The 27,252-nt window shown below is 36.3% G+C and overlaps 1 protein-coding gene across 8 annotated transcripts in view; it reads right to left on the bottom strand.

Annotated features, from left to right (window-relative positions):
• Eda (ectodysplasin A) overlaps positions 1–27,252 on the bottom strand; it is a 359,916-nt gene that overhangs the window by 60,131 nt on the left and 272,533 nt on the right. The window lies entirely within an intron of this gene.

The following is a 27,252-nucleotide window of genomic DNA, read 5'->3' on the forward strand; positions in this document are numbered from 1 at the left end:
ATTGAGATACAAAGTAGATTAGATTAGTGGTTGCCTAGGGCTAGGGAAGGGAATGTGGGAGTTAGGGGATGATAATGAAAGGGTTTCTTTTTGAACTGATGAAAATGTTCTCTAATTGATTATGGTGATGGTTATACAACTCTCAGACTATACTAAAAACCATGAATTGATGTATTAAATGGGTGAAGTATATGGTATATGAATTATATCCCAATAAAATTGATTTCTTGTATTGGACTCCAAAAGCACAAGCAACTAAAGCAAAAATCAACAAATGGGATCATATCAAAGTAGAAATTTCTGCATAACAAAGGAAACAATGGAATGAAGAGACAACCCACAGATTGGGAGAAAATATTTGCAAACTACATATCTGATGAGGGGCTAATATCCAAAATATATAAGGTACTCTAACAACTCAGCAGCGAGAAAACAAATAATCCAATTTAAAAATGGGCAAAGAATTTCAATAGACATTTTTTAAAAGAAGACACACAAATGGCTAACAGATACTAAAAAAAAATGCTTGACAACTCTAATTATCAAGGCAATGCAAATTAAAACCATAAGAAAATCACCTCACACCTGTTAGAATGATTATGATAAAAATACAAATACTGGGGCTGGGGTTGTGGCTCAGAGGTAGAGTGCTCACCTAGCATGCGTGAGACACTGGATTCAATCCTCAGAACCACATAAAAATAAAATAAAGGTATTGTGTCCACCTATAACTAAAAATAAATATTCTAAAAAATACAAATACTGAGTGTTGGCAAAGGTATAGACAAAAAGGGATCTTCATATGCTGTTGGCAAGGATGCAAATTAGTGCAGACATTTTTGAAAACAGTATTGAAATTTCCTTAAAAAACTACAAGTATGAACCAGGCATGGTATCACATGCCTGTAATCCCAGCTACTCAGGAGCCTGAGGCAGAAGGACTGCAAATTCAAGGCTAGCCTGGTCAACTTGAGACCCTGTCTCTAAGTAAAGTTATAAAAAGTGAAGGCTGAGGATGTATCTAAGTGATAGCACGTGTGAGGCCCTGGGTTCAATTCCAAGTACCACAATAAAACAAAACAAAAACCTAAACATATAATTAACATATGCTCTAGCAATTCCACTTCTGGATATTCACTCAACATAATTAAAATTGGTATGTTCAAGAGATATCTATATCCCCATGCTCATTTCAGCACTACTCACAGTAGTCAAGATCTGGAAACAACTGAGATGTCAAATAACAGATATTAGAATGGAGAAAGAAAATGTGGTGGTACACATACACGGAAATACTGTAGCCTCAAAAAAGAAGGAAATTTTGACATTAATGACAAAATGGATGAAACTGGGAGACATTATGCTAGTGACACAAACCAGGCACAGAAAAATAAATACTGTGTGATCTCACTTATATGTGGAAACTAAAAAAAAGTAGAATTCAAAGAAACAAAGAGGAAAAGATTAGTTACCAGAGTCTGGAGAAAAGGGAGAGAGAAAGAAAAGGTGATCAAAGTTAGGAACAAATTTTAGTGATCTGTATTGTTACTGTATAGTAACCATGGTTAATAAAAGTGTATTATGTTTCCAAACTGCTAACATAGATTTTTAACATTCTCACCACAAAATGGTAAGTTGATATGACAGATATATTAATCAGCTTGACTGAATCTTTCTTTAATGTATATATAGATCAAAACATCACACTATACCCCATAAATATATAAATTTATTGCCTGATTTCAAAAAGTCTAAAAAGAAAATAATAAAGATTATAACATTCATCATTATAATTAGGTGCCTTGCAATTTTACTGTTTGTTTATCATAAGTAATAATATTTTTCTGTTTAGTTTTTAGTAAAATGTTTTGTTTTAATTTTAAGAAAGATTAAAAGAGATAATATTTTTTTTCTCAAATAAAATACATTTGTGTGTAAAGGTTGGCATTTTTGACTATACTGACAAAGGTCAAAGCAATTTTTGTCTATATCTTCAAACTATAAGGAAAGTTAGGAAATAAATGTTCTTTTGAATATTGTATCTGCAAACATAATCACATCTGAAGAACCTCATATTTATACATTTAATTTACAAAGCACTTTCTGATATGTTTCTTCTTTTTTGTACTGTTGAGGATCAAACACAGGACCTCACACATTCTAGGCAAATGCTCTACCATCTGATATATTTTGGATATACTGATCTGGTCAATACCTTTGTGTTTCCACCAAAATGCTCTGTTTAACCTATCATTCTTTTAATAAGATCACACAATACTTTATAAAGTGAACATATTTTTGCACAGCAGAAGCAAAAAAAACCATGTAAATATATAAAAGGGCTATTGATACCTAAGATTTTTGTAGACTGTCTATTTTTTTCTAACTCCAATTTATCTTTATGTATCCTCCGAAAAATTTTACCATGTAATGTGTACCCATGGCTTAATGAGAAGCATGATTAGCATAAAATAAACCTAGGAAGCGCTTGGTGCAAATGGGTTCTTGATAACAATTCTGTTAATAAGTGTTTTCTGGAACATGTATATTATACTACTTTGGAATTAGACCTCTTACCCCTAGGAACTGCCAATCTGATAGGAGAAGGCAAGACAAACATGACCAGGAGAGAAACAAACTAACATTGAGGAGTAAATAGGGTTAGATTTAGAAGAAAAATTATAACAGACTTGAGGGTTGATAGAATGGCCTTGAACAATGACTTAATTTCAGAAAAAGCCTTGCTTGGAATGCGTAGCTTAGTCTTGCATTTCCCTAAAGAAGGGAAAGGAAAGAGATTCTAATTAGAATAGCAGTAAAAGAACAGTTTGTATTTATTTTTCTCTTATAGGTTTCAACCAATGCAGGATCTAAGAACATACAGAATACCATTTAAAAATCCACTGGTATCTTTCCCAAGAATATGATGTTGAATGAAGAATTCATTTCACTGAAAGGAAAAGAAGGAAAAAATGACAAACTCTTTGGTGGCTATTCAACAAATGCTATCCAAAAATCTTTAAATTTGTCAATCAATAATGTGAACAAAGAAAATAGCTTCTGTAATTTTCATGGCACTTAGCCCAAGGCTTGAAAAAAATCACTATTTCTCTCTTAATGATTTTGATACAGAGCCTCAGGCAATTTGGAAAGAATTTTCAAGTTCTTGCACATAATCCAAATCTGACCTTTGGATTCTGTTTTACCCCCCACCCCTTACAGCTAACTCCATTAAATGACTTCCTAAGAATAGAAATAGACCTATGACTGAAGAGAAATGGATGCATCTTGTTTTCTCCAAATCGTTATACTCTCATCAGAAGCCTATTTTATACCCACTGGGAGAAATGATCAGGTACTTTGTAGGAGATCAATACACCGAAACAGTAATTCTTAGTTCTGGTTTTACAACATCACATTGGTTTCTAAATTTTTTCCAAGGGGTATCAGGAAATTCTTCAAACATTAATTTCAGTTTTATTTAGCTTTTTAGTACAAACATGCCAAATGGCACTTCCTAGAGGGAGGGGAGAGATTAGCCCAGGAAAAGAAATCTAAACTCCAACTAACCATAGAGTATTGTAACTCCAGAGGTGGGAATCACTACTTTAGCTCTCTGTTTGACACAAACATTGAGCCATGACCTTCCATTACTTCTCTGGTATCAGCGAAAGTAAAGAACAGGGACAACTCTGACTCAGATTCTAATACCTTAAAAACACACATACCTAGAAAATCTACTTATGGTTAATAGTGCCTATGTCTGGGAACTGATATCACAGTGCTACTTTCCCTCTGTTATATCATAAATTTCTCTAATACTTAATTCTGTTTTAGAAGGAGCATGTATTATTTTGTATTCATTAAAATTTTTAATTAAAGCTACAGAAGCCCCAAAATAAAATAAATTAGAATTATTAAGCCTAAAAAGACAAACTAAATAGCTTTAACTCTGAAAATAACTGGGAATATGTATAAAGAACAGTGCTGTAGAATACTCACGCAGGTTGAATAAATATTCCTTATCTGAAATGCTTGGGACCGGAAGCATTTCACATTTTGGATTTTTTTTCAGATCCTGGAATATCCGTATACACATAGTGACATATCTTGGGGATAGGACTGGACTCTAAACACAAAATTCATTTATGTTTTATATACACTTTATACAAAAAACAGAAGGTAATTTTATACAGTATTTTATAATTTTGCATCTGAAACTATGTTTGAGTACACTGAATCATTAGATTTGTGGCATCATATAGGTGCTCAAATTGGAGAATTTTGGATCTCAGTTTTTTGGGTTAGGAATCCTCAACCTGTACCACCACTGTGGAATAAAAATAAAATGTAAGTTACAAATTTCTACCACATATATAATTTAAATTTTTGTTAGCCATATTAAAAATAAAAAGAATCAGATGAAATTAATTTTAATATTTAACTTAACCCAATATATATAAAATATTTTAATTTGAGCTTGTAAACTATATCTATTTATTTGATTTTTTTTTGTTTTTTTGGTCCTGGGAATTTAACCCAGGGCACTTTAACACTGAGCTACTTCCCCAGCCCTTTTTATGTTTTATTTAGAGACAGGCCCTCACTGAGTTGCTTAGCACCTTGATTTTGCTGAGGCTGGCTTTGAACCCCATGATCCTCCTGCCTCTGCCTCCTGAGTTGCTGGGATTACAGGCATGCACCACCACGCCTGGCCCTTGTTTTGTTTTTGGTGGTCAATTCCTTTCCTCTGCATCTCCTTGGCTGTCTTTCTGTATTGAGCTATGTGCAGGCAAATAATAGAGGTACTGGAAGGGCCAAAGAGACTGACTTTTGGTTTGTGTGTGTGTGTGTGCGTGTGTGTGTGTGTGTGTGTGTGTGTGTGAGAGAGAGAGAGAGAGAGAGAGATATCTCATCTGGGAGTGGGGGAAAGATTAAAAATTCTGAAATAGGAGGTTTTATTTTCTAATGTCCCAGACTACATTTAAATTCATCACCATGACCACAATAAGAAACACCTCTAGGAGTTAGGGCTTAGCCTAGCTGGTTCTAATGGAAAAAATGTGAATCTGAGCCTGTTAGTGGATCAACTACAAGGGAATAATTCCAAAGGAAAAAGAGCTGAGGAATTTAAGGTCAGGAAGGAGACAAATCAATAGGTAGTTCAAAGCCTAAGCCAAGGGGGCTGGCAATGAGAGAAAGGAGAAATATACAGGTATGTTTGGGAATACGGAACTCAGATTTTCCAGAATCTTACACTATGAGAACTCAAAATAACATTGCATTTAATCCACACAGAAACCCAGTGAAGTAGATATTACTATTTGCCAATTTATTAAGATATTGCCATTTTATAGAATCCGAGGCTGAGAGATTAATAAGCATGTTCAAAGTTTCACAGGAAATAGTGGCAAACCTACAACTTGAACCCATGTCCCTAAATGTGAAAACAAAGTCAATTTTACTGCTACAGTGATTTATAACTGCAGTATATTGAAGTGTGTTGTAAATACTGTTACAAAGTACTTAAGGTCAAAAATGATTTACTTAAATAAAAACTAATAAACTATAATGGTATAACTCTCATTTTCATTCTGATAGATTTTTTTTTTACCAGGGGGAAAAAAAGGCCTAGTTATGGCCAGTGTGCTAGAAAAATGTACAGATCCCTAGGGACCACATATGAATGTTATACAAACCATGTATTATGCCAATAAAAGGTCAAAAGCACCACACTATACCTAAACAGTCAGAGAAGTAATAAAATTTGTAGAATGAAAGTGAAATAATAAATATGTGATGATAAATTACAATATAATTTTATTTCTTCATTTGTGTTTAAATATGAAAATGAAACATCATATATATTGTACAGTATTGCCCTTTGGAGGCAGTACCTTGGTACAAGAATGCAACTAGAAATAGCTGAAAGGTTGTTCCCTTATAAAAAAAAAACATTTACAACATTTTTTCCCTCAATTTCTCATGAGTTACCCACTATTTGCCCTATAGTCAACTCTTTGTTGTTTCATAGACTTTGTATACTGGCTGTCTCTTATATTGTTAAACTATGAAGATGAGCTATTTGGATTTTAGAAGTTTGTTAAGGCCACTATAAAGCACGAAGCTTTGAGCTGGATCTTGGAAGGATGGATTAGGATTAGTGGTGAGAATGTGAACTTCATGACTTCACTCACATGAAAAATCTACAAATGTTGATTTCAGAAGTTGAGTATAGAAAAGTGATTACCAGAAACTGGGAAGATTAGGTGGGAGGGGTGATGGGGAGAAAGATTTGTCAATAGGTCCAAATCATAGCTAGTTAGGAGAAATAAGTTCTTGTGTTCTATGGTACACTTGGAGAAATATATTTAAAAATGATATATATTTCAAAATATTTAGAAGAAAGATATTGAACAAAATCACCATAAGAAATGACAGACATTTAGGGTGGTATATATGCTGATTACCCTGATTTAATCATTACCCAGAGTATACATCAATCAAAACATCACACTGTACCTAATAAATATGTACAAATATTATGTATCAATAAAAAATAAAATGAAAAAGTATTCCATGATATGCTCTATGTTTGATATCCCATGGCATGTTCTCTTTTCTCTCTCTCTCTCTCTCTCTCTCTCTCTCTCAAGTGTGGAGTAAACCCAAGGGCGCTTTACCACTGAGCTACATCCCAGTTCTTTTTTTTTTTATTTTTTATTTTGAGACAGGGTCTCACTGAATAGCTGAAGGCCTCACTAAGTTGCTGGGGCTGGCCTTGAATTTGCCATCCTCCAGCCTCAGCTTCCTGAGTCCCTGGGATTGCAGGCATGTGCCATCAGGCCCAGCTTGACTTTTTTTTTTTTTTTTTAATAATCCCCTACTTCTTTGAAATTCTTAAACCAAGTAACTTTCTTTTTTGGTACCTGGATTGAACCCAGGGACACTTAACCCAGCCCTTTTTTGTAATTTATTTAGACAGGGTCTGAGTTGCTTAGAGCCTTGCTAGGTTGTTGAGGCTGGCTTTGAACTCACGATCCTCTTGCCGCAGCCTCCCTAGCCACTGCCAATTAACTCTTATAAACCATTTTTCCTGTATTCAACTTTTAGGAGAAATAATACTTTAAATTTTCACATCACTTTACAGTTTGCATATCCTTTGCACAGACGTCATTTCACTGGACTCTTACAGTACTCTGCGAAATGACATAGGAGTTGACTAACTCTAAGTTAGTGGGTGAACTCTCCAACTCAGATCATATTCAATCCAATTTTCAATATGTTCATATACAGTTTTGACCAATGATTTATGTTAATGATTTATGTTCATAAATGATATTCTTAAGGTCCTATAAGATTCTGACATAATCTGGCATCAGGAATTATTAAATTATGTCCTGGTTCATTTTTATGTTTAGCATATTTGGTTTTTACCTGAATTTCCAAAATCCTTATGAAATACTTTATAATGTGTTACATAATCATTAATATAGCTTCTAGTAGAGTTGGTTTAAAAGCTATAGCTCAGATTTCTAATTGCAATGTTCTATAGTACTCACCTAGTAGATTTATACATAGTTTAACACTTCATTTACTTGATATCATGTAAGAGGTTCCACAGAAATTAGTTTACTGGGTAATTGAAGCAAACTATTAACAGCAAACTTTGAAATCTGACAGAAATATTTCTAAAATGTTTTGAGAATTTCCTGTCTTATCATATGAGATATAGCTGTCTAACTGAGGGCTAAGAGTCACCATACTATACAGTAGTGCATGCCTGCAATTCCAGTGATTCTGGAGGCTGATACAGGAGGATCACAAATTTGAGGTCAGCATCAGCCATTTAGTAAGGCCCTAAACAACTTAGTGAGAACCTGTCTCCAAATTTGAAATAAAAGGGGCTGGGGGTGTAGTACAGTGGTAAATTACCCCTGGGTTCAATATCAGTACAAGAAAAAGAAAAAAAAGAAAAACAGAAAGAAAGAAGAAAGAAAATCCTATACTGCATAATGGATCATACAGTGAGACGCTCTCAGCATCCATCAAGATATATAGGGACAGGCCCAGTGGCCTGCCAGCATGGTAGACACGTCACCCCAATTGGAGTAGGGGCAGAGCAGAGCCACCGCCCGCGCCCAGAACAGGACCAGCGACCCGCCGGCGTGGTGGTCACGTCACCCCAATTGGAGTAGGGGCAGAGCAGAGCCGCCGCCCGCACCTGGAATAGGCCCAGCGACCCGCCGGCGTGGTGGTCACGTCACCCCAATTGGAGTAGGGGCAGAGCAGAGCCGCCGCCCGTGCCCACAAGGTAGGCAGACCTGTGACCGACCGGCGGAACAGGCCCAGCGGCCTGCCAGCATGGTAGACACGTCACCCCAATTGGGGTAGGGGCAGAGCAGAGCCGCCGCACGCGCCCGGAACAGGCCCAGCGACTCACCGGCGAGGTAGACACATCACCCCAATTGGAGTAAGGGCAGAGCAGAGCCGCCGCCCGCGCCTGCAAGGTAGGCAGACCTGCGAACGACCGGCAGGACAGGCCCAGCGGCCCGTCAGCGTGGTAGACAGATCACCCCAATTGGAGGAGGAGCAAAGCCGCCGCCCGTCCCTGCAAGGGAGACTTTTCAACTATACAAGAGCAATATAAATATATAGGGGGAAAATTTCAATAACAACAGTTTCACCAAGCAGAAAGAAACATGAGCAGTATGAAAAGACAAGGAAAGAAAGGACCACAAGCAATGCAGGTCAACGCAACTTTAGAAGAGGTAATAGCTGCAGCAGATGGAATGTCAGATAAAGAATTCAGGATATACATGCTTCAGATGATCTGGAGTCTCAAGGAAGACATTAGACAGCAAAATCAGACAATGAAAGATCACTTCGACAATGAATTACATAAACAAATCCAATAAACAAAAGATCAACTATACAGGGAGATAGAGGTTATAAAAAACAAACAGAAATCCTAGAAATGCAGGAAGAAATAAACCAACTTAAAAACTCAATTGAGAATACTACCAGCAGAGTAGAACACTTAGAAGATAGAACATCAGACAATGAAGACAAAGTATTTCAACTTGAAAAGAACATAGACAGCTCAGAAAGACTGTTAAGAAACCATGAGCAGAACATCCAAGAAATATGGGAAAACATAAAGAGACCAAACTTAAGAGTCATTGGGATACAGGAAGGTATAGAGGTCCAAACCAAAGGTATGAGCAATCTGTTCAAAGAAATAATACGAGAAAACTTCCCAGACGTGAAGAATGAGACAGAATCCTAAATCCTAGAAGCCTATAGGACGCCAAATGTGCAAAATCATAAGAGATCCACACCTAGACACATTATAATGAAGATGCCCAACATACAGAATAAGGAGAGAATTTTAAAAGCTACAAGATAAAGGAAGCAGATTACATTTAGGGGTAAGCCAATCAGGATAACAGCTGATCTTTCAACACAGACTCTGAAAGCTAGAAGATCCTGGAATAACATATTTCAAACACTGAAAGAAAATGGGTTCCAACCAAGAATTGTGTTTCCAGCAAAATTAAGCTTCAGGATGGAAGATGAAATTAAAACCTTCCACGATAAACAAAAGTTAAAAGAATTTGCAGCTAGAAAACCATCTCTTCTAAACATCCTTGGCAAAATATTACAGGAAGAGGAAATGGAAAATAACAATGAAAACCAACAGTGGGAGGTAGGACAGTAAAGGGGGAAAAATAATCAAAGAGGAAAACAAACCATGTTTAGTAACAAAAATAAACAAATATGGCTGGAAGAACAACCCATATCTCAATAATAACCCTAAATGTTAATGGCTTAAACTCACCAATCAAGAGACACAGGCTAGTAGAATGGATCACAAAACAAGACCCAACAATATGCTGCCTACAGGAGACGCATTTGATAGGAAAAGACATACATAGGCTGAAGGTGAAAGGTTGGGAAAAATCATATCACTCATATGGACTTCGGAAATAAGCAGGTGTGTCCATACTCATATCAAATAAAATAGATTTTAAGCCAAAGCTAATCAAAAGGGATAAAGAGGGACACTACATACTGCTGAAGGGAACCATACACCAACAAGACATAACAATCATAAATATATATGCCCCTAACAATGGTGCAGCTATGTTCATCAAACAAACTCTTCTCAAGTTCAAGAGTCTAATAGACCACCATACCATAATCATGGGAGACTTCAACACACCTCTCTTGCCACTGGACAGATCTTCCAAACAAAAGTTGAATAAGGAAACTATAGAACTCAATAACACAATTAATAACCTAGACTTAATTGACATATATAGAATATACCACCCAACATCAAGCAGTTACACTTTTTTCTCAGCAGCACATGGATCCTTCTCAAAACTAGATCATATATTATGTCACAGGGCAACTCTTAGACAATATAAAGGAGTAGAGATAATACCATGCATATTATCTGATCATAATGGAATGAAACTGAAAATCAACGATAAAAGAAGGAAAGAAAAATCATGCATCACTTGGAGAATGAACAATAGGTTACTGAATGATCAATGGGTTATAGAAGACATCAAGGAGGAAATTGAAAAATTCTTAGAGATAAATGAAAACACAGACACAACATATCGGAATCTATGGGACACATTGAAAGCAGTTCTAAGAGGAAAATTCATTGCTTGGAGTTCATTCCTTAAAAAAAGAAAAAAACCAACAAATAAATGATCTCATACTTCATCTCAAATCCTAGAAAAAGAAGAGCAAAACAACAGCAAAAGAAGTAGAAGGCAAGAAATAGTTAAAATCAGAGCTGAAATTAATGAAATTGAAACAAAAGAAACAATTGAAAAAATTGACAAAACTAAAAGTTGGTTCTTTGAAAAAATAAATAAAATCGACAGACCCTTAGCCATGCTAACGAAGAGAAGAAGAGAGAGAACTCAAATTACTAGCATACGGGATGAAAAAGGCAATATCACAACAGACACTTCAGAAATACAGAAGATAATCAGAAATTATTTTGAATCCTTATACTCCAATAAAATAGAAGATAGTGAAGGCATAGATAAATTTCTTAAGTCATATGATCTGCCCAGATTGAGTCAGGAGGATATAGACAACCTAAACAGACCAATATCAATTGAGGAAATAGAAGAAACCATCAAAAGACTACCAACTAAGAAAAGCCCAGGACCAGATGGGTATACAGCAGAGTTTTACAAAACCTTTAAATAGGAACTAATACCAATACTTTTCAAGCTACTTCAGGAAATAGAAAAAGAGGGAGAACTTCCAAATTCATTCTACGAGGCCAACATCACCCTGATTCCTAAACCAGACAAAGACACTTCAAAGAAAGAAAACTACAGACCAATATCTCTAATGAACCTAGATGCAAAAATCCTCAATAAAATTCTGGCGAATCGGACACAAAAACATATCAAAAATTGTGCACCATGATCAAGTAGGATTCATCCCTGGGATGCAAGGCTGGTTCAATATACGGAAATCAATAAATGTTATTCACCACATCAATAGACTTAAACATAAGAACCATATGATCATCTTGATAGATGCAGAAAAAGCATTCGACAAAGTACAGCATCCCTTTATGTTCAAAACTCTAGAAAAACTAGAGATAACAGGAACATACCTCAATATTGTAAAAGCAATCTATGCTAAGCCTCAGGCTAGCATCATTCTGAATGGAGAAAAATTGAAGGCATTCCCTCTAAAATCTGGAACAAGACAGGAATGCCCTCTCTCACCACTTCTGTTCAACATAGTTCTCGAAACACTGGCCAGAGCAATTAGACAGATGAAAGAAATTAAAGGCACAAAAATAGGAAAAGAAGAACTTAAATTATCACTATTTGCAGGTGACATGATTCTATACCTAGCAGACCCAATAGGGTCTACAAAGAAACTATTAGAGCTAATAAATGAATTCAGCAAAGTGGCAGGATATAAAATCAACACGCATAAATCAAAGGCATTCCTGTATATCAGCGACAAATCCTCTGAAATGGAAATGAGGACAACCACTCCATTCACAATATCCTCAAAAAAAATAAAATACTTGGGAATCAACCTAACAAAAGAGGTGAAAGACTTATACAATGAAAACTACAGAACCCTAAAGAGAGAAATAGAAGAAGATCTTAGAAGATGGAAAAATATACCCTGTTCATGGATAGGCAGAACCAACATCATCAAAATGGCGATATTACCAAAAGTTCTCTATAGGTTTAATGCAATGCCAATGAAAATCCCAACGGCATTTCTTGTAGAAATAGAGAAAGCAATCATGAAATTCATACGGAAAAATAAAAGACCCAGAATAGCAAAAACAACTCTAAGCAGGAAGTGTGAATCAGGCGGTAGAGTGATACCAGACTTCAAACTATACTACAGAGCAATAATAACAAAAACAGCATGATACTGGTACCAAAACAGGCGGGTGGACCAATGGTACAGAATAGAGGACACAGAAACCAATCCACAAAACTACAACTATCTTATATTTGATAAAGGGGCTAAAAGCATGCAATGGAGGAAGGATAGCATCTTCAACAAATGGTGCTGGGAAAACTGGAATCCATATGCAACAAAATGAAACTGAATCCCTTTCTTTCGCCATGCACAAAAGTTAACTCAAAATCGATCAAGGAGCTTGATATCAAATCAGAGACACGGCGTCTGATAGAAGAAAAAGTTGGCTATGATCTACATACTGTGGGGTCGGGCTCCAAATTCCTCAATAGGACACCCATAGCACAAGAGTTAATAACTAGAATCAACAAATGGGACTTACTCAAACTAAAAAGTTTTTTTTTTCTCAGCAAAAGAAACAATAAGAGAGGTAAATAGGGAGCCTACATCCTGGGAACAAATCTTTACTCCTCACACTTCAGATAGAGCCCTAATATCCAGAGTATACAAAGAACTCAAAATATTAGACAATAAGATAACAAATAACCCAATCAACAAATGGGCCAAGGACCTGAACAGACACTTCTCAGAGGAGGACATAAAATCAATCAACAAGTACATGAAAAAATGCTCACCATCTCTAGCAGTCAGAGAAATGCAAATCAAAACCACCCTAAGATACCATCTCACTCCAGTAAGATTGGCAGCCATTATGAAGTCAAACAACAACAAGTGCTGGCGAGGATGTGGGGAAAAGGGTACACTTGTACATTGCTGGTGGGACTGCAAATTGGTGCAGCCAATTTGGAAAGCAGTATGGAGATTTCTTGGAAAGCTGGGAATGGAACCACCATTTGACCCAGCTATTCCCCTTCTAGGTCTATTCCCTAAAGACCTAAAAAGAGCATGCTACAGGGACACTGCTACATCAATGTTCATAGCAGCACAATTCACAATAGCAAGACTGTGGAACCAACCTAGATGCCCTTCAATAGACGAATGGATAAAAAAAATGTGGCATTTATACACAATGGAGTATTACTCTGCATTAAAAAATGACAAAATCATAGAATTTGCAGGGAAATGGATGGCATTAGAGCAGATTATGCTAAGTGAAGCTAGCCAATCCCTAAAAAACAAATGCCAAATGTCTTCTTTGATATAAGGAGAGTAACTAAGAACAGAGTAGGGACGAAGAGCATGAGAAGAAGATTAACATTAAACAGGGATGAGAGGTGGGAGGGAAAGGGAGCGAGAAGGGAAATTGCATGGAAATGGAAGGAGACCCTCAGGGTTATACAAAATTACATATAAGAGGAAGTGAGGGGAAAGGGAAAAATATACAAGGGGGAGAAATGAATGACAGTAGAGGGGGTAGAGAGAGAAGAGGGGAGGGGAGGGGAGGGGAGGGGGGATAGTAGAGGATAGGAAAGGCAGCAGAATACAACAGACACTAGTATGGCAATATGTAAATCAATGGATGTGTAACTGATGTGATTCTGCAATCTGGATACGGGGTAAAAATGGGAGTTCATAACCCACTTGAATCAAAAGTGTGAAATATGATATATCAAGAACTATGTAATGTTTTGAACAACCAACAACAAAAATTAAAAATAAACAAATAAATAAATAAATAAATAAATAAATAAAGATATATAGGGAATCCCTATATTAATGGTCCCAAATCACTTCACTTTTCTAGTTTTCAGAATTTTTTGGTTCTTCACACTACTAAATGTATATTCTTAGAGTATCAGTTTTCTTACGTCTAGTAGAGCCCTTCTCCCATCCAAATGCTTGTCAGACAAGCTCATTACACTAGCAAGTAGTCTTTATTTGTTATATAAATCACTACCCCAATAGGCCTTGTGAGAGTGATGCCATTCCTTTATCATTGGGATAGAATAATTTGTCATTGGGGTAGATAATTTGTTTACAGAACATAGGATTTTTCCATTCTCCCTACCTTTGGGGTTTTAGGCAATGTTTGGAATATTTATGGTTGCAGATTAAAAAAACCCTATGAATAACTAGAGAATGCAAAAATAATTATATTTTATTTTCTAAACTTAAGATTCTGCATGATGGACAAAACCCGAGGTAACAACTAAATTATCAATAGTAATGGCAGATTGTGAGATCCAATTCTTTATTTTTCTAATTCTTTTTTTTTGTTTTGTTTTTTTGGTGCTGAGGATCAAACCCAGGGCCTCACACATGCTAGGTAAGTGCTCTAGCACTGAGCGACCTCCCAAGCCTGTGAAATCAGATTTTTATTCTTTATTTTTTAATTCACTAGAGGGGAAGTAAAATAAAACTCTTAAGACAAGCTTTATTTAAAATAAAGAATCCCCCTTAATCTTGAGCACCACTTCACATTTTTCTAAGTGTTTTAGAATTTATTATCTCTTTTGATGATCACAATTCTGTGAGAAAAGCAGGATAGCTTCTTACTATCAAGTGGCTAAGAGACTGTGACATTTGAAACCAAAAGTATTCTCATTTATTCTACCCATAACCTAAAAAGCATATATGTTGGTACTATTCTTACTTTATGGTTGATATTAATAATTATTAATTATTGAGCACCTTATCTTAATATAATGAGAAAACTCAAACTGAGAGAGGTCATATGACTTGCCAAGGCCAAACCATTAAAAGTAGAGCTTGGATTTGAAATCAAATCTGTGTGGTGTAAATTCTATGCTCTTTCCTTATTCCAAGCTGTCTCAAAGAGAAACTAAGGATCAGAAAGATTATTTGTTGATATCCGCTGATTGTTTTATTTCTTATATGTATGCTTTATTCACACATGGTGAGCTTTATTGCACTAAATCTGCACCTTGTTTCTGATAGCTTCTGGATTTTGCATATTGTGTTAAGGGGTGGGAGTGAAGATGACCTCTGAGATAAAATATTTGCACCACAAGTATGCCTTTCTCCTTTAAATAGGATACAATGTAAACTTATATTTTTAAAGAGCTTTGGAGATGACTTGTAAAAATAACGTACCACATGAACCAATTTCTCTAAGACTCATGTGAGGTTTTTTTTTTCTTTTGAACAAAATAGAGATTTAAACGTGTGACTTGAAATATAAAATTCCATTTCTGGAAGCATGCATTTCATACTTTAAAACCTGATCATTTCAATGTAGTTTATTTTTTAAAGAGATGAAATCTATCTGAAATTCAAGGAGAATCAAATTGCTGTATTTACAATAACTGAACATCCTCTCAGGAGATACTATGAAGCTATAGTGAGAAACACATTCCTTTTTCCATTTCCTTTTAAAGAAATCATATTTCTAAACAGATTAGGATCGAAACATAGTGAATTACGAAGTCAATCTTCTTCCTGCTCTTCTGGCACAATGTAAGATAATGATGTACTGAATTTCATCTATAAAGATGACACTACTAACTTTCTGGCAGTAGGCCAGGCCTATGACTTGTTTTGCTATATGGAGAATACATCTGCACAATGCTACCTTCTTTCCAGTACCAGGCGACAAAGCATAGGTTGGTTAGACTCTTGACTGAGTACATGGAGTTCAGCACAGGTAGATCCTAAACAACTGACCTAATGCATCACAGCACTAGGTTCATTAAAAGGGCTATATCATAGGAACAGTGGTAAAATATGCAGCCAAGATTCATAAGCCTGCAGCAAAACATTCTTGTCATTTTTTTCATTTTTATTTTTTTAAATTTATTTTTTGGTTTTACATGGACACGATACCTTTATTTTATTTATTTTTTATGTGCTACTGAGGATAGAACCCAGGCCTCACATGTGCCAGGCAAGTGCTCTACCACTGAGCTACAATAGCAGGCTCATCCTTGCTTCTTTACCATCTCAAAAACAGCTCTCTCCATTTGTGAATGTGTTAACAACTTAGGATCTATGTCTTTTAAGTCAGCCAAGAGTCCTGAACAAGAAAGAAAGTAGGATCAAATAATGCTTCTAAATTATGTCAAGAGTCTAAATGTATTTTGCTCACTTGAATCAAGGATTAGTAAGTAGAAGATCAGGGAATTAACTGCAAAAAGTAAGAACCATTATGTGTCACTTATAACTTTCTTTTAGTAACAAGGAAGAATTGTGCTTGCTTTGCTAGCATTTATTTCTCATGTGTATGGAGGGTAAAGGCAAGGCATAGTGAAGTGAGAAAGATGTGAAGATAATTTGGATTAAAATGCCATTTATTAAGTACCTGAGGGAACATTTGAAAATATGCCCCCTCAGGCTATTCCAGGGTCTTGTCACATTTTCTGTGCCCAATAGCTCTGATTTCACTCAGTTCTTATTCCAAGTCTCCAATGCCAAGAGGAGAGTCAGAAAACCTAAGGGATTGGTTAGCCTTTGTCCTTGCTGTTCTTTTGTTAGAAATGAACTTTCTACTGCTCTTCATCAAAGTCCCATTCATCTTCCAAAATCCAATTCAAATGTCACCTCATTCATTCATTTATGCATGCCTTAATATGTGCCAGCCATTGTGTATTTCTCCTCAGAGATATATTTAATGTATTAGGCCATTCTGTGGTGCCCTCCTCCATACTTCCATGGCAATCTTATCATACCTCCATATCACTACTTATAACCTCTGTGAATTATTTACAAGAGATTCTTTTAATTAAAACTTTGGGTTCCAGAAGTGAGGAACAATATTATACTTTTTGTGTGTGTCCCTGGATGTACTATAACACAGTGCCTTGTGAATAGCAGATGCTTAAAAAATTTCTAGCTCTTACTCTGTTTTCTTCTTCCCTTTTATTTTGCTATTTTCTACATTGTTTGGTTTATTCCTGAACCCTTCTGCTCCAGCCACTCTACTAAAACTGCTCTCCCCAACGTTGTCAACAACATCCTTTTTATTGAGTTCAATGGAGAGATGAAGAACACTCTTTCCTCTGAGTTTATGTTGGGAAGATGCAAACCTAAGAGTTCTGATTAGCTATATTTTCCACATTATAGGGATAACATGCCTAAAGAATGAGCCCAAGTCAAAGGATAGCGGAGCTGAGAAAGTCTTGATGACATCATTTCAACCCAAGGTTAAGCCATGTTTTAAAGCCAGCTTCACTAGGGACTTGGCAGTTAAATGAGTCAAAAATCCCACCACTTCCTTTTTTTTTTAAAGAGAGAGGGACAGAGAGAGAGAGAGAGAGAGAGAGAGAGAGAGAGAGAGAGAGAGAGAGAGAGAATTTTAATATTTATTTTCTAGTTATCGGCGGACACAACATCTTTGTATGTGGTGCTGAGGATCGAACCCAGGCCGCACACATGCCAGGCGAGCGCGCTACCGCTTGAGCCACATCCCCAGCCCCTCACCACTTCCTTTTTTAAAAAAAAATTAAACTTAAGCCAGTTTAGGCAGCTATCTGTCACTTGCAACTGCAAAAGTTCTAACATAGTTAATGATCTCCATATCTATATTTCCAGCCCAGGTTTCTCTTCTGAGTTTCAGATGCATAACTCAGACTGCTTATAAGTTTTCTCTTATTGAATTTTCCAGAGGTACCTGGAACTCAACCTGTCTAAAACCATATATATTCCTCCCCTGATCATTATCTCAGTGAATAGAACACCACATTGTCAGAAACCTAGGTGGCTTCCTTGAATTCTCTTTTTCTCCCTTCAGTAAAATCACCAAGTCCCTTTATTTTCCACTTATTAGGTACATCTGTTTACTTTGGTCTCCATTGCTGCTACCCTAGATTAGCCACCATCATTCTCTTTGTGTCATGTGGCAGCAGCCTCCCAACTGCTTTTGTTTCTCTCATGCCCCATTCAGTCCATTTTTTCTTCCTATTTTGTCTACTATTTAATTTTTTACATATTACAGTAGCACATGATTATTGTAATAAGATAGACAAAACAGAACTACATAAAGAACCACATAATAGTTACCTCTTCCCACCCAATTGCCATCTGAAGCAATCAGTAATTACCATTTGATTCTTCTTTCCAAGGTTATTTTTACATTTATATATTAACATTGTAGGAATTTAAAATCATTCCCTTTATTAATGAAAATGGAATCATACACATTACTCTGAAATTTGCCTTTTTAAAACCTAACAATAAAATATAGACATTCCTTCAGATCCATATGTAGATCTCTCATTCATTTTAATAGCTGCATAATATTTACTAGTTTGACTATGTCATAATTTGACCATTTCCTTACTTGTAGGTATTAGAGTTATCCTTCCGTGTGCCCCTACAACAGTGCTATACTATACATCCTTATATACACGACCTCAACTCTGTATTCTCATTTTTGTAAGATAGATTCCCTCGCCTGTAAATGCTATATCAAATGTATCCTAATGTTTAATTCTACTAGAGAGTTGGATTAATATCCAAAATGATTGTAACAATTTATATCCTCTCCAGCAATATATATGAATTTTTCTACTTCCTAATTAGCATACAACATTATTATATTATAAAATTTTTGCTAATGTATTTCAGTATTGGCAGAAAAATACATAACATGCTCATTTTATTTATATTTTAAAATAAATTTTTATCTATTTCTTTATTTTAAATTGGTAGAACACACATATGTTCAGAAATTCAAAAGTCAAAAAACATGGAAATTAAGTCATTTCCCTCCCACCCCAGCCTCCAAATTCGGTTTCTTCCCCAGAGCAACCAACACTACCAGTTACAGGTTTTCATGATTCATTAAATCAGTTCCTAAATAATGAGCATTTATTTCCAATCCTGTGCTATTACCACTTGTACAGCAAGAGTATCTTTGTTGACAAATGATTTTCCATGTGTGAGTATATCTATAAATAGAAGTGAAATTACTGGTTCAAATCATGTGCATTTAGCATTTAAAGGTATCAGCCATATAATCTATTCTTGACATTGATCTTGTGCTTCCCCATTGCCTTTAGGATAGTTTCTAAGCTCCATAAAATGGATTTCAAGTCCAGCATGATTTGAACCTTGTTGGCCAGTTCATTTATCATCACTTTCTTTTTAGATCTCTGTACTCTAACCATATAAACTTCTTTTCATTATTTAAATGAGCCAAACTCTCCTCTTATTCTAAGCCTTTTAACATGTATATTCTCTGTAGGTATTTCCAGGGGCACTCTTCCCTCTGATATTCATTTGGCTCACTAACTCTGGCATCTTTCATGTTGCAGCTTAGATGTTACCCCTGTTAGGCGACCTTCCCTGACATCCAAAGTGTAGAACGGATAACATGTGCCTCATAGGACCATGTACCTACCCCACTGTAACACTCACAAAATCATCCATTGTGAGTTTGATGAGGTTGGGTCTAATCATGTTCACCACTGTGTCCCTAATGTCTGGAGAAGTCATCAATAAACAGTGATTCAAAATCAGGTAGTACTTAGTAACATTCATTGAATAAATGAATGAATGCAAAACAAAAACAAAGCAGCTGTGGTAGTTCCTTACCTTTCAGACCAAAGAGACTGAGCAGGTCAAGAAGTAAAATGCAAAGTAAGGCAGAGTTGCATAGTAATACACTATAGAGCCGACAGGTATCTTCTAGCTACACACCAATAATTGCTTATGATATTTTGAGAAGCTATACATGAGGGAGTTAACACTTCACTACTTAGCCAACAGATTAAGATTCTTAGCCTTCACTTCTTGAAACCATTTGCATGCTCTTAATCCTTACTGAGCCTTCTTGTGGATGCTAATGAAAAGGCTCATTGACCATCCAAATTGAAAAACCTGAGTATTTAATCATTCAGACATCATCTATCAGGAATAGTTAGTAACAAATTATATCAGAATTGAAAGGAAACAATTAGACCATCTTTTCCAGTAGTTCAACATCTTTTTCTTATCCTAATGCATCTAAGGGATATGATATATTCTCATCAGTAACAGCACCTACCTTACTAAAGTTTCCTTAGTGGGGTGTAGAATGGTCAGAATTTTTAGGGGTATGTATATTTTGAAAAATACTCCTTATATGGATTTGAATATCTTACCCCATAGTTGAGAATCACTAATTCTAGTGTAACCCTTTTTAAAAAAATTATGATGGGAGAAGTGAAATAAGATTGTTGGTATAATTACTAATGGAAGGGCTGGGATTAGAACCCATGTCTTCTGGCTTAGAGTTCAGCACTTTCCTTAATACTGAGAAATAAACAGCTAGAAGAAGCTTGAAATAGAGACAGACTGGAAGTACCTTTAGAGAATCTCAGATCAAATGGGTCTTTCATCTCCTTTAGGTAAGTAAGAGATACTGCCAAAATGCCTTACCTTTATGACACTTTTATAATTGAGATGGCATGTTCCTATTTTACCTTACCTGATTCTGTATTGTTTGCCTACTTATTTATTTACTTTTTTGATAGGGTTATGTTGTGTTGCCTATGGTGGTCCTGAGTTCCTAGGCACAAGTGATCATCCCACCTCAGCCTTCCTAGTGACTGGTGAAACAGGTCTGTACCATCACACCCAGCTCAGCTCTTGCTTGTAATGTTGTTCCAATGAGTATTATTTTTGTAACTAAAAAACCCATAAATATTGCTAAGCAGCTTAGACTTTCACTAACCTCTATTCCTAGTTCAATTTAGGCCTTAGGTACTAAGAAACAGGAGATTGGTAGCTATATCAATAAAAGGCCTACCACAATGTCTTACTAGATATTCTAAAATAGTTGTTATTTTGTTTTTTGGTGCTGCAGATTGAACCCAGGGGCTTTACAATGAGACACATCCCTAGTCTCTTCAACTTGTTTTTTTTTTTTTTGAGACAGGGTCTCACTACATTGCTGAGACTGTCCTCAAACTTGTTATCCTCTTGCCTCAGTCTCTTGAGTTGCTGGAAGTGTGCCACTGTGCATGGCTAAAATACTTGGTATTCTAAAAATGCTTGTGAACCATGTGTCAGTGTTGATAGCCTGTTGAGAACATTTACTGCAGGGCTAGTTCCATCAATGAAAGTATGGCTTTGAAAGGTATTTTGGCGTATAAGCAAGCTAAGACATTTTGGCTTACTTATTGTCTTATTTGATATAAAGTCACTTTCTAGAGTGATCTCCTCTGGGCACTTAAGCTTTTGGCATCCATGACCCTCAGGCAATCTTGGGGATTCTACATCTGAAATAAAAAAATCATCCTCAAGTCTACACACATGGTAAACTTTCAAAAGCTTTAATGTTGTATTGTGAACAAGCCACAGAAAATCTATCAGTTCTCAAAATGATTTTAGTCTCTCATTTGGTAATAGCACAGTGATGTCTCACTGAAAAGCAATAAATAGAAGAGCAATACTAGAATGAGGGCAATCTTAATTCTAGCTAACATTTGTACAGACAGACACATTTTCTTTGACACCATACCCTTTCATGTTCATTGTATCAATTTAATATTGGTTATCCCCCATTCCATTGTTATTTTTAAGAAATAGGGACAAAGGGTATATTTCAATCTTATTTATCTCTTTACACTTTTAAAATGATAGAAAAGAATACTAAGTTTTTTGATCTGTCTGAAAGTAAAGAGAACTGTGAAGAAAAAATTCTGAGAGATACTAAAAAGGGACACTTATATAAGCCAGCAAGAAAGAGTAAGAGACTACACAGAGAGATGTGCAGATGTGACCATTTGTTGTGATGAGGTAGGCCATAGTTTGAGGCTTGAAGTCTTCTTGCTATGGGCTTATATAGCACCAGAAGGAATAAAAATAGTTAATTTGCTGAAAGAGAACATAAGTGTAGAAATTATAATGGTTGACCATATATTAATGAATATATGAGTGCCTCCAGATGTCTGGGACACCATACTATTTGTTCTTTTTTTTATATAATAATAGCAATTAATGATTACTGAGTACTTTGGCATACTAATATTTTCTAATATTTTGATTAACACAACTACCTCATGAGGTAAGCCACATTAATTATCCCTATTTTATAGACAAAGAAACTGATACTCAGAGGGATATGACTTCTCCAAAGTCACATGAGTGGTAAGGTGGCAAGGGCATCAGGTCTAGGATCCATATATTGCAACTTGGTCCAGTACCTTTTCTATTATACAGTGTTGCACTTTTATTCCCTTACTAGGATAGAAGCACTGGAGACAGGTGGGTGTGGAGAGATAAAAATATTTTGATTGACTCTTGAAGATGTTCTACAGGAAAAGATCAGATGCTTTTACAATACTTGTAAAATATGGAAACTACCTTCTTGGGAATTCAGGATTCATGTTATCTGATTCCAAGACCTTATGACCTCCTGAATATGTTCTACATTTCATGGAGTAGCCTGAAGGAGAGACCAAGCAGGCCACTTAGAGCTGATATTACTTCAGAAATATATCACTAGGATGGACCTCAGCAGGAAATCTTGGCACAGTTTTCTGGAATTGTTGTGACTGAGCACAATGTGAAGAGGAGATCATGCTTTTCTTGCATAATAATAATTACCAAAAGGCCTCATATAATTAGCAACTATCAATTCTGACCAACCCAAGACAAGAGCCATGAATTTAAGGTAGATGTGTAGTAAAGAAATAGAAATTCATCCACTGTCATTTATTTTTTTTAATTAATGAAAAAGATTTTAAAAAGAAATAGAAATTCACTTGTTTTCTAGGAGTTGAAGTTATAAAGTGCCAAGATTTATAATGGAGGGGAACTAACCCTGTGTTTGGGACTCCTGCTTAGATGGTCAATGCCTTCATTTATAGAGTAATTTGAAAGGAGAAACTGAAATGAATTCCATCATTCTTGAATGGTGGGTCAGAAAGATTGGATACACCCTGGACATAGCCACTGACCTTTTTTTGTGAAGGCTAGTTAGACTGCCTATGCTATGCTTCCCATCAACTAGTTAAATAAATAGTCCGTTGAAAAAAAGAAATGGCCTTCTGCAGCCTGATTTATTCTGGGTGAACCTATGCAAGTTCCTGATGGTCACCATATCCTTTCCTCTTTCTTTATTAATTAGCCATTTCATGTTTTTTCTCCCATAGGCATTAGTAGAGATTATTAAGCTTTTTTTTTTTTTTTTTTTTTTTTTTGGTATGGGGATTGAACTCAGGAGCATTCAACCTCTGAGCCACATCCCCAGCCCTATTTTGTATTTTATTAGAGACAGGGTCTCACTGAGTTGTCAGTGCCTCACTTTTGCTGAGGCTGGCTTTGAACTCGCAATCCTCCTGCCTCAGCCTCCTGAGCAGCTGGGATTACAGGTGTGAACCACTGTGCCTGGCAGAGATTGTTAAGATTAATAACTATGGTTTTTAGATATAAAATCTAGACCCCACATTTGTTTGTTTAGTCGTTCATTTGACAAATGTCTGAGTGTCTTCTATTCACAGGTTCATATTAGGTAAAATGCCAATAACCAATTCACCACCCCACCTTTGCTTCATTCTTACCTGTTGCCTATAAATGTCTGCTCCTTTACCAAGCTGTAAGTATCTCTGAGGCCTTATTCATGTTTGTGTTCCTTCTGTTACTGTCTAGAAGGCTTGTTATCAATAAAATAGTGAAGGAACTGAAGTGGAATCAAAGGACAGTAACCGATAAAAAAATACAAGGAACTAGAACTGACTTTTCCTTTTCTCTTTTAAACCTATTTCTATTTTTGACCTTTGAAAAACGTTTTCTTCCTGAAACCATTTCTTAACTCTTCAAGACAAATGATATTTTCTTTGACACTTGTAATGAAACTTGAGATGGACAGCTAAATTTTTATTATAATATATCAAGTAACTTGTGGATTTAGAATTACTCCTTGGCATATATTTTGTTTGTTTGTTCTTTTTTTGGGGGGAACTTACTTACTCCTTTCTGATTTACTATCACCATCTCTTACTCTGTTCAGAACAGTTTACAATCTAACTCACTTCTTCAATGAGAAGCCCTTTATTTGAATAAAAGTCAGCTCACTGTCTTGAGACAGTGATGTACAATGTAAACATACATCCAATGGGCTAATAGGCAAATTTAATGGACGTAATTAAATTCTTACTTCTTTCCCCATATTCCTCTATACTTCACCTTTTCTCTTCTTCCAAATGTCAGAAATGGCAATTCTACTCATTTAGTTCCTTAAATCCAAAACCCTGGGGTCATTCTAAACTCTTCTCTGCCTCTCATATCTTTTATCTAATCCATCTGAAAATCCTGACATCCATTCCTTCAAAAATCTCTCTAGAATCCAATCACACTTCTTACCACCCACACCACCTCTACCCTGGTCTAAACTACCATCATCTTGTACCTGGATTACTCTCTCCCTAATGACTCTCCGTGCTTCTGTCCTTCTGGAACCACTTTTCAATAAAGTAGTCAGAAGAACTCTGTTAAAACACAAGTCAAATCCTGTCACTCTTTTGTTCAAAATCCTCCAGTGGTTCCACATCTGATGCAGAATAAAAGGCCAGACTCCTTATGGCCCATAAGACTAAAGGTTACATTTTGGCCTCTGACCTTACATCCCTCCCTCTCCCTCTTGCTTTCTCTAATCTTTCTGGAACATATCATTCCTGTGCTTCAGAGCTTTTGCATTTTGTTTCTTCTTCTCCAAGAAATCCACATGGCTTGGACATTCATTTCACTCAAGACTTTTCTCCTATGTTCCCTTATCACAGAACCCATCCTTGATCCCCTTACAGCATACCCCATTGCTCTCTCATCCTTTTTCTTGGCTGTATTTTTCTTCATGGCACTTATCATCACCAACTTTGTTTATTGTTTGTCTATGCACTAGAAGTAAAGCTCCTTGGGGGAAAAAGAAGTATCTATTGAAAGCCTATCATATGCCAGGTCTTTTTCAAGGCAGTAGGGATATAAAAGTTAACCAAACACAAATCAAACTCAAATGGCATTTCTAATCTACTGTATATATGGTGCTGAATTTACTCAACAAATATTCGAAGAATGTATTGAATAAATATAGCATATATTCAGGAGGATAACATAAATGGTTTAAAAGAAGAGGAGATTTGGATTGGCTCATTCAATTTTAACTCATTGGGCCACTCATCACAAATAAGAAATGGTAACATAGCTTCCCATGTGAAAGGCTGAACAACCAATCAAATCCCAGGATCCTCAGGCATTCTATATCACTAACTCTTAAGGTGTGTTTGGATTCCTCCTAGTTATACTCAGTAATGAAAAATACACGGATGGCATGATAAACTTGTCATTGGCACAGAGTGACCACAAAGTAGATATTCAGATCAGGAGGGAAGCAGATAAGAAGTGCTAAAAATTAATGAGAGACTTTGGTCTTGACCAGAGAGAGAGAAACTGTTTTGTATCAAGACAGAATAAACACTCTAAGGAAGATTAGTATTAGAGATGTTGGTAGCCAGGTTTAGATAAAGTGATTAGTGGAAAAGGAGGAAACTGTCTTCTTAAAGAAAAAATGTGAAAGGTTAGATGAAGAGGTAAACCTTAGAAACTCTTTGACTTTCCACTTGGAGAGGGATGAATGACAATCCTGACTGTAAAAGACAAGCTCACTCTTATCTCTTTCTCCTCAGCAACCAGGAATTATGAAGGATTTGGTGGTATGGGGAAGAGCCTCTGGTGAAAAACCAAAGATGGAGTGATTTACATGCAACAGAAGATGGGATAATTATGAGATGAAAGGGATAATGACCCTTTCATCAGTCCCCAGGTTCTATTTAGCCAGAGGCTTCTAGGAAACTGGCTACAAGTTGGTAAAAAATGGTTACTTTTTGTTTCTTGGACTTGAAATTGAACATCAATTGTATGTAAATTGTCTGCTCTAGAGTACAGCCCTATTGGTTCAGTTCTCCATTAAAAGACCTATTGCCACTGACACCTTCACTGACTAGAAACCCCTACCTGTCTTATTGTTCTGTCTTCTTATTACAGGATCTTTATTCTGAGTTCTTTTTCAGATTTCATCCAGTTCTGCTTCTTGCCTCTTCTGACAAAGTCCTGGCCCCATCTCTTCAACAACTCCCACCTTCTGGAACTGCTTCACCACTGGCCCTTACTCACATTGACAAATGTCAGCTTAAAAATCTCATTTTCATCTTTACAAAATCATATTGCTTTGTAACCCCCTCCAGACACATATAATTGGCAGATGTAGCCAGACACATGCTGTCTTTGAATCCAGATGGCTTTGCAGCAGCCTAGAGCTATGCATTCTATAAACCCTTGTGCCAAAGGGGTAGCATTCTGTCACATGATAATTTTGAAATAAGAGGATTCAAAGAACCTGCCCAGGAGTTAGCTCAGCATTTGGTTATGTCCCACCAAATGCACTGCTAGTTAACTCAAAACTATTACACCACACTGCTTTGGTGAAGGGGCAGTGAACATCACCAATTTACATTACAAACACCAATAGTGAGCCAGATACGAAGCCAGATTCTGAGGTTATAGAAAGAGAAATGAATCCTTATCCTGAAGGAACTTAAAGACTAGTTCTAGAAGCTTTAGATTTGGACACAGTAGCAGATATAAATATTGATATGATTATTATTGGAATTAAGCAATTATGTAAGTGCCAGCATGGTGAAACACTCTATCAATTCCAAAAATATGACCAAATCCTTTTGGTGGCCCTAGAAGATGTGGTATGTCCCCAGGACAGAGGAGGTCCTTATGGAGGGTGATACTGAGAGACACAAATGCTGCTTTGGTTCTCAGACATGCTGAGAAAGTGCTGAAGGTATTTGGAGTTGGAGGAGGGAGGATCCTTGTATATATCAGTTCTATGTCAAAGATCTTTTGGTACATTAGGCTGGAGAAATTTTCTGTGACCTTGGATCTGTGGACAATATATGAGATGATGAAGGG

Source organism: Marmota flaviventris, chromosome X (assembly GCF_047511675.1).
Source record: "Marmota flaviventris isolate mMarFla1 chromosome X, mMarFla1.hap1, whole genome shotgun sequence".
In the NCBI taxonomy this organism is placed as follows: Eukaryota; Metazoa; Chordata; class Mammalia; order Rodentia; family Sciuridae; genus Marmota; species Marmota flaviventris.